Genomic DNA, 11,248 nt, shown 5'->3' with positions numbered 1-11,248 from the left:
TTGCATTTTCAGGTTGTGATACAGCCAATTTCAAGAGCTTTTGCTGATAATTTCGTTTGTAACTTCTGTTTGTCCCATTAGTAAACATTTGTAACCTGGTCTTGAAGGTGCTGATTGGAAAAACATATAGCAAACACATAGGTGTTTCATATTGAACCTAGGATCAGATAATTGCCTGACTATTTAACAAGCCATTTGGATCTCAAAGATTTGAATTTGCAAGTTTTATAAAATAGAAGTTGCTAGTTAGTGTGAACATTGGGGGAAATGAAGAGCCTTCATTTATAACCTGATAAATGACTGGTTACTAGAGACTAATAGCAGCTATCCAGATTATTAAAATGAACTGTTCAATGTTCAAGGAAATCCCTTTTTTCATTGGTGCTGAGAGCATTTAAGTAGAAGACAGTTGCACTAGAAGGTGGTATGTAACTCACCCTAAATCATTGCTTCTCAACCTTGGCTGTGCTTTGGAATCACTTCAAAATGTGTTTTTAAAAATATTTATGCTTAGATCCCATGCCATAGTTTCTGATGTTGGTTTGGGATATGACCTGACCATAAGGATTTTTTTTTTTAACTTTCTGATGATGTCAGTATGACATTGAGAACAGTTGATCTAAAATTCACATAGGATTTTCTTATCTGCAAAACAAAATTCTTGCTCCCTCCCTTTACTACCTCACAAGGATACTGAAGGTAAAAGAAAAAGTAATGGGAAAGTGTGCTGTGAACAAAAAGTACTGTTGGGAGACAATAGCACTTTCAGCCACAACAATGATCAGGAAAAAATGTGCAATCCAATTTACAGTGTTGCCTTGGGAGACAGGGAGCATTCCTTTGGTTCTTTAATGAAGCATGCAGTTGTGGAAGCAGACATTACTATTCCTCTGAATCATACTATGGTCTTCTGCTATACTCGAGATCAGCTGTTTTAATTATCTGGTTTGACGTAGGAAGGAAGAAATATTAAGGGGGAAGCCTGTAATGTTCATTGCTCATAATTCATTAAAATTTTTTCGTACAAGGAATTCTGTGGTTTAGAAATCATTTCATAGTTGCCATTACAGTTTCATTGTTTGACTTTTCAGTGTTCAGCTGTTTATTTCATCTTATTCCTGTAAGTTTAAATACAGATTTGATTATGTACCTAAAGCAAGAGGGCTTTGCTCAGTTGAATGTTTGAAATTGTGTCTCAATGATTAGGCATCTTTTTCCCTTTAGATAAAACTTGATTAGGGAGCTTTAAAATTAACAAAGACCCAAACCCTACTGAATTTATCATTTTAACTCCGTAAAGTACTGTTTATATAGATTGTAATATTAGAATTTTTTAATTGTTTTAAGAAATGAGCATTGTTTTAAGAGATAGAAGCTTAAAGAGTTTTAAATATTAATGTTGAACCCAAGACCACACAATTGGGACTGTGGGATCTAGGACCACTTTGAAGCCTTGTATATTAGGAAAGAATAGTCCATACCCAACCCAGATGCTGTCCTCAGAAAGCATTCTGCATATGCTCTAGCTGAATGTAATTGCTCCTTTGACATTGTTCTTATTTTATATTTTATCTGTACTAACTCATATTGTGTGACTTGTACCTTGTACAAAATATTTATATTTATTGATTATTTATTGGTGTCTTAGCTCCCTTACATTAGGATGGGACCTTTGATGGACTCATCTTTGTGCTCACATCTCTAAGCTCAGTAGGAAGGTGCCCACATAGATGCTGTGGAACAGACAAAAGCTCCTCTAAACTTATAGGAACAAAGACAGGTGAGAAAGACATTCTCTGCCGTAGGTCAAGGAACAAGGAAGTTAAGGGATGCAAAGCTGAGGCTAGCAAAGAAATAATTACTACAGATGCATTTTAGCCATTCCTCTTTATTTACAAATATTGTAGATTTCATATTTGTTTAGAATTGAAGTTAGAATTCTGTATTTTAATTTTTTTGGGATTCTGTTGTTTTGCTTTAGTTTCCTAATAAAAAGTTAAAACAAACCTTAATTACCTGTGATTGCTTACATCTTATAAGGAAATTTGTTAACTCTGTGGTCAAAATTGGGGTGCTGTAGTGCTAAAGGTAGTGATGGGATTGACATAAATTCCATGGCTTCTAGTTTACTACATTCATAAGGGAATACCATAGAGAACAGTGATCTCTAGGGTCCTGTCCTTACTGGCCCTCCCTGCAGCTAACAGTTGACTATGTAGTTGTTTGCTAACTCTATTGGGTGGATAAGGGACTCCTGTGAAGCAAAACCTTCCCAGAGGATCAATTCATCATGTTGTTAAAGTTATTTGATATAGTAATATGTTAAAATTTATACAAGCCATTTTAATTTTTGAAAAGGTAGGGGTGAAATTTTCATGATTGGAAAAAGATCAGAAACAGCTTTACTAAGCTATTGTCCTAGTTTCTTTTTTGGATCCTTCCTCAAAACAATCGCTTCTTATTTAATGCATTCAATAGAATACTGTTGACAGAACATACTTCTGTCAACACCACTTCTGGTTTACTGGTGGTTATTTGGAGATAAGAGTCTTATGTACTTTCCTGCCTGGCTGGCTTTGAACCACAATCCTCAGGTCTCAGCCTCCTAAGTAGCTAGGATTATAAGCAGGAGCCACCACCACCCAACTTAGAATACATTTTGATGGAAGTAATCACTCAAGATTTCAGACTTGGGGCTGGGAAGGTGGCTCAGTGGTAGAGTGCTTGTCCCGCATGCAGGAGCCCCTGGATTCGATTCCTCAGCACCACATAACCGCAAAAGCCAGAAGTGGCACTATGGCTCAAGTGGTAGTATACTATCCTTGAGCTGAAGAGCTGAGGGACAGTGCCCAGGCCCAGAGTTCAAGCCCCATGACTGGCAAAAAATAAAAATAAAAAAAATTTGTACGTAGGATACTCACTGACAGCTCAATTTCTGTTCTTTTAAAATTATAGCCAGGCATTTGTGGCCCCCACTGGTAATCCTAGCTACTAAAGAGGCTGAGATCTGAGGATAGCAGTTCAAAGCTAGCCTGGTCAGGAGAATCTGTTAGACTATCTCCAGTAAACTCAGAAAAAGTTGGAAGTGGTGCTGTGGCTCAAGTAGTAGATGCTAGCCTTGAACAAAAGAAGCTCAGGGACAGTGCCCAGGTCTAGAGTTCAAGCCCCAGGACCAACATCAAACAAAACAGGGAAGTCAAATCCTGGCTATTCTACATGCAAGTCATAGTGTATTTCTGATCCCTTCTTTCCTCTATAAAGTGGGGGTGGGAGGTGCATGGCTTTGAGTTCTATCTTCCTTGGAGAAAGGCTCTGTGAGGTTATTTACTAAAATGCTAATGTCCCAAGTTGGTTAGTTAGAGGCATATTAAAATGTAAATAGGCTAAATAGCTTTTTTTTTGGGGGGGGGTCAGTCGTGGGGCCTGAACTCTGGGCCTGGGTGCTGTCCCTCAGCTCTTCAGCTCAAGGCTAGCACTCTACCACTTGAGCCACAGCGCCACTTCCGGCTTTTTTCTTTTTGCTTATGTGGTGCTGAGGAATCGAACCCAGGGCCTCATGCATGCAAGGCAAGCAATCTACCACTGAGCCACCTTCCCAGACCCCTAAATAGCTTATTTTATTTTATTTTTTTGTCTGTCATGGGGCTTGAACTCTGGACCTGGGCACTTTCCCTCAGCTCTTCAGCTTAAGTATAGAGCTCTACCACTTAAGCCACAGTGTCACTTCTGGTTTTCTGGTGGTTTATTGGAGATGAGAGTCTCACAGACTTTTCCTGCCCAGATTGGCTTTGATGCTCTGATCTCAGCCTCCTGAGTAGCTAGGATTATAGGCATGAGCCATTGGCGCCCAGCTTTTGCTTATTTTTAATATAGCTAACTTTTTTTCCTTTTCCTAGCCAGTGTTTAAAAGGTAATAAAGTGTTAAATTATGTTTTCTTGGCCACCTACATCTTTGGAGGAGAGGAGACTTAAGGTTAAAATGAGAGTTGTCATGCCATCTCTCCCTCTTACAGGCTGAACAGCACAGTGGTAGTGGGGACTAGCTGCATTAAATCTCAGGAAGCAGTTGCATGTATCCACCCTTCCAAGCATAGCCCAATGGAACAGTGAACTGACGTAAGTTGTGGAATCTCATGGAACTGTTAGTGACTCTAAGCCACACTGCATTTTGTTTGTTCTATAGTTGAGACACAGTGTCTGAAGTTATGAAGTAATCTCCCTTGGCACCCAGCCACTAGTTACCCCTTAGTAATTTAAAAAGAAGAAATGATAATTCAGAATTCACTAAATATTTCCTTTCACTCATTATATACCGGGTTGTTGCCAGGTACTAGGGATGGAGAAATAAAAAACAAAAAACACCCAAACCAAAGTAGCTTGTTCTTAGATTATTCACATGCTGCTATAAGAACGAATGTAGAAGTGGATTACCATAAAGCAGTGGAATAGTTGTGGGATAATAGTGGGATTTTTATATTAGGTCTAATGTGGCATAGGAGAGTGAATATATTTGACAAACTGGAATGATATCTAGGTGATACTGCAGGAGATGAGCAGACAAGTTGCATGTATGCACACTGTGTCTGTGTGTGTCTGAGTGCATGTGCGCGCCTGTCTGAGTGCACTGCTACAATGGCTTAAAAACTCAGGACCTCAACCTTACTAGTTTTCTTGGTGCTACCACTTGAATCATTCCTCCAGCTTTGATTTGTACCATTAATTGGAGACATTCTCATATAGTATTCTGTCTGGGCTGATTCTATCTGGGCTTTGATCATCAGATCTCAGGCTCCTGTGTAGCTAGGATTAGAAGTGTGAGCTACCAGTGCTCAGCATCCCATCATTTGATGGGGCCCAGCCTGCACAGGAATATGGGAAGCAACACTGAGATATAGGCTGGAGCCAGTCTGTAGATTTTGGAATAAGATGTAAGAAAAGGATTATTGAGGGGTTTGAACATTATTCTCTTAATAATATAGTCTTAAATATTTTCCCTCATAATAAGCATTGGCTTTAGGAAGGTAACTATGCTGCTGATAAGCCAAAAAAAGACCAGATAACTTAGGCCTTATTCAAAGCCTTTCACTGGGCACCAGTGACTGCTTTTGAACAGGCTTGTACGCACAAGTCAGGTATTGGAGACATTTCCCACACATTTGTTTTGGTGCCCGGCTCTATTTAAATACTGTTTTATTTCCTGGACCTGACCCATCTTCTCATGTTCTCCCTGGGGTCCAGCAGCATCGTTTCAGCAGGGGGCAGCAGCAGCACACTTTTGATGCTCAATGGAGGGTGCAGGAGGGTACCCTTGGGGAGGAGTTTTGCAGGAGGAAACCCCATAATATGAAAGAAGCTCAGTTGTTCCTCAGTGCACCCTGTGGTGAGTTGAGCCATGTGTTTCTTGAGGAAAAGGGAGGAAGAGGGCACCTTTAGGACTTCTATGGAGTTCCCGGACTGATTGTCCTTTCTTTTCCAAATTCAGCATCCTCTACTTCAGCCATGTAAGTTCTAATTCCTCTCACCTTCCCTTCTTCCATTTCCAACATTTTCCAGTGTCTATCATAGTTATGATGGTGGGTCAGTCTGCGTAGTTCCTTTCCAGTGACTGTGGGAGGCCAGGGCAAGCTGTTAAGCTCCCCATGTCCTCATGTAGGATAAGGGGTATCACATTTATCTCTGTAACCCTGAGTGGCTGGAAAGCAAAGGCCTGGAGCTTCTCACACATCTCTTTTTCTCACTCACTTGCTGTTCTGCTGAACAGAACAGGGGCACACACCTGCCATGTGCAAGCACCTTTGTCCACTACTAGATATTACAATGAGGAGGCCTGAAGGCAGGACATGCAGGTTGGGGATCCAAGTATAGAGTGAAGAAAAACTGCAGGGATCCCAAAGGAATGTGATTCCTAGGATCTTCTCAGTACCCCTCTCTGCAGCCCACTACAATGTCCAAATGTGTCCTCATATCCAGGGAGCACAGTATAAACCACATGTGTAGGAGAGTGCCATTTCATGACTACTGGGGTGGGCCAGTGGCCTCATGCTTGCTTTAACACACTGCATTGTGGGCAGGTTATTTGCCTTTTTAGAGCCTCACAGTCTTCTTATCTCAAGTGGGTATTAATGCCTTCCATAACTACCTCACAGAATGAGTTACTCAAGGAAGATAAAGTGATAAGCAAAGATTTTATCTATGTCAAACCTTATTGTTCCTCCTACTTCTACATTTTTATGTTTCTGGCAATACTAAGGTTTGAAGTCAGGGCCTTGCATTTGCCAGGCAAATGCTCTTTTACCACTTGAGCCATGTCCTCAGCCCTTTTTGTTCTAGTTATTCTTCAAATATGGTCTTATATTTATTCCCACACAGGCCTGGACACCAACCTTCCTGATTTCTGTCTTCTAAAGTAGCTAGGATTACAGGTGTGAGTTTACAGTATACCTGACCATTTTTCTTCTTTTTATATGCCAGTACTGGAGCAGGAGCTCAGGGCCTGAGTATTGTCCCTTAGCTTTTTCACACAAGACTAGTGCTTTACCACTTGAGCCACAGCTTTACTTCCAGTTTTTTGTTGGTTAATTGAAAATAAGAATGTCACAGTTTTTTTTTCCCCAGGCTGGTTTTAACTATGATTCTCAGATCTCATTTTCCTGAGTAGTTAGGATTACAGGCATGAGCCACCAATACCGAGTTCATAGTTTTAAGTACATTGATGTTTGTTTTCTGGGTATGTTGAATCAAAACTGTGGAATTAGGTGTAGGTAAATACTGGATTCTTGAAGGTTGGGAGCTATTGACAGGCAGACAGGATGAGAGGAGTGAGCTCATTATTTTTAGGCATTTGGCTTCTAGCCTTTTGGGAGGAAAATGGGTTTATTTATTTTTTTCCTGGGGCCTAGAGAGGCTGATAGGGAAATCTACTTCTAGAACTTGAGTCAGAAGACCACTAAAATACCATCATTTCATTCAGGTCATTTCCCTGCCATCACTGGGCCATATAACCCCTTTGATGGATAAGAAAGAATGCCAGACTTTAGTCTATTTTCTGTTTTGAGAGAGAGTCTTCATTTTTTCCAGGTCTTTCAGGGCTAAGTATTTTTGATAGTGAGGTTTTGTTTTTGTTTTTGTTTTGGTGATGAAGCTTGAACTCTGGGCCTGGGCACTTTCCCTCAGCTTTTCAGCTCAAGGCCAGTGCTCTACCACTTGAGCCACAGCACTACTTCTGGTTTTCTGAGTGGTTTATTGGAGATAAGAATCTCATGACCTTTCCTGCCCAGGCTGGTTTTGAACTACTACCCTCAGATTTCAGCCTCCTGAGTAGCTAGGATTACAGGCATAAGCCTGGCTTGGTTTTGTATTCTTAATGCCTTAGTCTTCTGGCTACCATTGTTGCTTTGGGATGGAGCAGAGTCTATTCATCTTTATATCCTGTCCAGGCCTTGTACGTAGCAACCCCAGGGTCCAATTTGTTCTCTTCTGCTTATTCCTTCCTGCCAGGAGATAATAGGCTGGTCACTGTTCTTTCTCAGCTTTAATTACCATATTTGCAAACACGTTCCAATAACAGCACATAACTTCTCTTCAGTTTTGCAGCTTTCAGGATAGACTGGAGGGTCAACTCTGAACTCCTGTTTCTGCTCTCAGACTATCTGTCCCTGAGCTGTGGCTGTTTGGCTGGAACATTCAAATGAAATCCGATATTGAAGGAAAGTGCTTTCTCCACGTTGTGAGAGATAGGAAGCAGCTTGGAGGAGCAGGATTCTAAAGGTAAAAGAGACCAGAGAATTAGCTCATCTTGGCTAACAGGGCTGCCTCAGACCTACCTGCCTTTTCCTGGGTCCTGGCAGCTGAGACTGCTGAGGACTGTGGAGGTAAGTCATCCAGGCCACCTTCCACCACCAACTCACTCCCCAAGATGTCAAGCCTGTGAGTGATGTGAATCTGTTTCCCACAGATCAGCTGTTTGACCTTTGCGCCATCTGGAAAATCTTCCTCCTCCAGTCTACCCCACCATTCCCCCCTGGGCCTGCCTCTCTTCCCAAGGCCTAGCCTCCAGTAACCACCTCGTAACTGCTTCTCTTGAAAGCAGTGGTTTCTTAGAAACCCATGAATCCAAAGGGAGTCAGTCAGGAAGGCTGAGCAGGAAGGAAGTGTAGAGAACAATGTGTGCTGCCTTTCCTTGCCCAGAACATGCAAGCGCAGGCAATGGCTTAACCTTCATGTTTCCATATTAACTACAGTCCTCCCTTCTCGTGCCCAGAGCCTCAACAGACAAGGGAGCCCTGTCCTTCTTTTTTAGGGTGGGTGGGAGAATGTTTATTTGTCCTATTTGTAGCCCAGGCTGGTGGATCTTGCTGGCCTAGATCTTGTGGCCCTCCTTGCTCAGCCTGCCAAGAGTTGGATTGCAGACATGCATCTCCAGGCCTGGCTCATTACTTTCTCACTTTATTTTTGTTTTGGTAGTACTAAGTTAGCGCAGTGAGTCCTGTCCCATAGCTTAGTCCACTCCTTTCCTTCTCCACAACTTAGCATGCTCCCTTCCTAGGCAATACTAGGCCCATGTAGTAAAAGCAGTAAATAATCAGCCTCCAACCCCCTTTACCTTGGGATGGCACTTCTTTGGGGCAGCTGCCACCCTATAAGTTAACAAGAACCCCTTAGAGTGACCTTCAGGTCTGGGCAGTTGTAGGACCCCTTATCTACTATTTGGACAGCAGCCATAAATCCTAGTCCGCCATGATGAAGCCCCTGGCCCACACATCCACATCAGGGTCTCCACCTCCTAGCCCCTTCTAGCCCCTCCTAAACCCCTATGTTATATAGGTCACCCCAGACAATAGCCGGTGCTTTCTTCTCCTTCCTCCCTTGTGAGAAGGAGTCTTGCTGGCCCCCTTTCCCGGCAATAAACCTTTCTTTGTTCTCTGTACCTGGATGTCTGCGTGGTTCTCTGGCAAAGTCTATTAATCTTAATTTTGCTAACACTAAGATTTGAATTCAGGGCTCATGTTTGCTAGGGAGGCACTCTATGCTGAGTACCTGGCTACTGTGCCCAACCAGTGTTTTCGTGTGTGTGTGTGTGTGTGTGTGTGTGTGTGTGTGTGTGTGTGTTGGTCCTCGGGCTTAAACTCAGGGCCTGGGTGCTGTCCCTGCTGTCCCTGAGCTGCTTTTGCTCAATACTAGCACTCAACCACTCAAGCCACAGCTCCATTCTGAGCTTTTTAGTTAACTAGAGATAAGAGTCTCATGGACTTCCTGCACAGGCTGGCTTTGAACTCCAATCCTCAGGTCTCAGCCTCCTGAGTAGGTAGGATTACAGGTGTGAGCTAACAGTGCCTGGCTATACTACCTCTTTAATGAGCTATGTTTCACAATAGAATTCTATCTAGGAGAGACCAACCTTAGAGGTTTTGTACAGCCTCAATTTACCCATGGAAAATGAGACCCACTGATGGCAGCAGGTCTGAGTCTGCAAAATAGATCTCCCTACCCATTCAGTGCTCAGCATCATTCAGCTCTATAGGTTTCCTGGTTACTTGAATGAGCCCCTCAGGAAACATACCCAAGTACAGGAAAAGATAATCAGGCTGTTAAGAGGGAATTTTATTTTACTGAAACTCTGTTATGAAAATTTATATGTGTTTGGGGCTGGGAAGGTAGCTCAGTGGTAGAGTGCTTGCCTTGCATGCATGAGGCCCTGGGTTCGATTCCTCAGCACCACATAAGCAGAAAAAAAAAGCTGGAAGTGGTGCTATGGCTCAAGTGGTAGAGTGCTAGCCTTGAGCTGAAGAGCTGAGGGACAGTGCCCAGGCCCAGAGTTCAGACCCCACGACCGGCCCCCCCCCCAAAAAAAAAGAAAAAAAAAGAAAATTTACATGTGTTTGTTGTAGGTAACCTATTTACATGTTCAAAATGATTTTTGTCTGAATACAGTTGCTCATGCTTATAATCCCAGCTTCTTGGAAATTGGGATCTAGAGGATCAGGTTTCAAAAGTAGCCTGGGAGCGGGTGCTGGTGGCTCATGCCTGTAATCCTAGCTACTCAGAAGTCTGAGATCTGAGGATTGAGGTTCAAAGCCATCTCGGGCAGGAAAGTCTGTGACACACTTATCTCCAATAAACCACTAGAAAACCGGAAGTGGCGCTGTGGCTCAAGCAGTTGCCTTGAGCTGAAGAACACAGGGACAGCACCCAAGCCCAGAGTTCAAGCCCCACGGCCGACCAAAAAAAAAAAAAATAGCCTGGGCAAATAGTTAACAAAATCCCATTTGAACAAACAAGTTGCTAATGGCATTTCTCACCTGGAACCCAGGTAGCTACCTGGGAGATGTAGGTAGGACAATCACCATCTAAGCTAAGCCCTAAAGTCATGGGAGAAATGTGAGATGCCATCTGAAAAATAACTAAAGCAGAAGGGGCTAGGCCTGAGCCCCAGTGGCTCATGCTTGTGATCTTAGCTACTCAGTAGGCTGAGATCTGAGGATGACTTTGAAGCCATCCTGGGTAGGAAAGTCCACAAAACTCTTAGCTTCTTTTAAACACCAAAAAAGTCAGAAGTGGAGCTGTGGCTGAAGTGATAGAGTGCCAGCCTTGAGCAATTAAACCTCAGGGACAGAGCCTAGGCCCTGAGTTTAAGCCCCAGGACCAGCACACACACAGACACACACACACACATACACAGACACACACACACACACAAGGGCTGGGGGCATGACTTACATGGTATAGTGTCTGCCTAGCAAGCCTAAGATCCTGAATTCCCAACAAAAACCAGTATTTTACTTCCTTTCTTTTTTTCTTTTTCTTTTTTTGCCAGTCCTGGAGCTTGAACTCAGGTCCTGGGCACTGTCCCTGAGCTTCTTTTGCTCAAGGCTAGCACTCTACCACTTGAGCCACAGCACCACTTCTGGCTTTTTCTCTTTATGTGGTATTGAAAAATTGAACCTAGGGTTTCACGCATGCTAGGCAAGCACTCTACCACTAAGCCACATTCCCAGTCATAGTACTTTCTTAAAGAACTATGTACCCACTGTACACATATTGAGAGTGTGGACATCTGGTGGATGAGGCACTAGCTTAGAAAACAGGAACAAGGGGTAGAGACCTGGGCTCCACTATCCTATATGCACCGTGAAGAGAAGCTGCTCTAAGGGGTCTGTCTAAAGTTGCAGAGGGTGGTTATCCTTTCTACTTGCCAGCATCCTCCCATCTGATAAGAGCACCTTGCTTTTCTCTGGGGTATGACTCCTCA

This window comes from Dipodomys ordii, unplaced genomic scaffold (assembly GCF_000151885.1).
Source record: "Dipodomys ordii isolate 6190 unplaced genomic scaffold, Dord_2.0 Scaffold45, whole genome shotgun sequence".
Taxonomy (NCBI): domain Eukaryota; kingdom Metazoa; phylum Chordata; class Mammalia; order Rodentia; family Heteromyidae; genus Dipodomys; species Dipodomys ordii.
The sequence above is the reverse complement of the archived record's forward strand: the minus strand, read 5'-3'. Positions refer to the sequence as shown.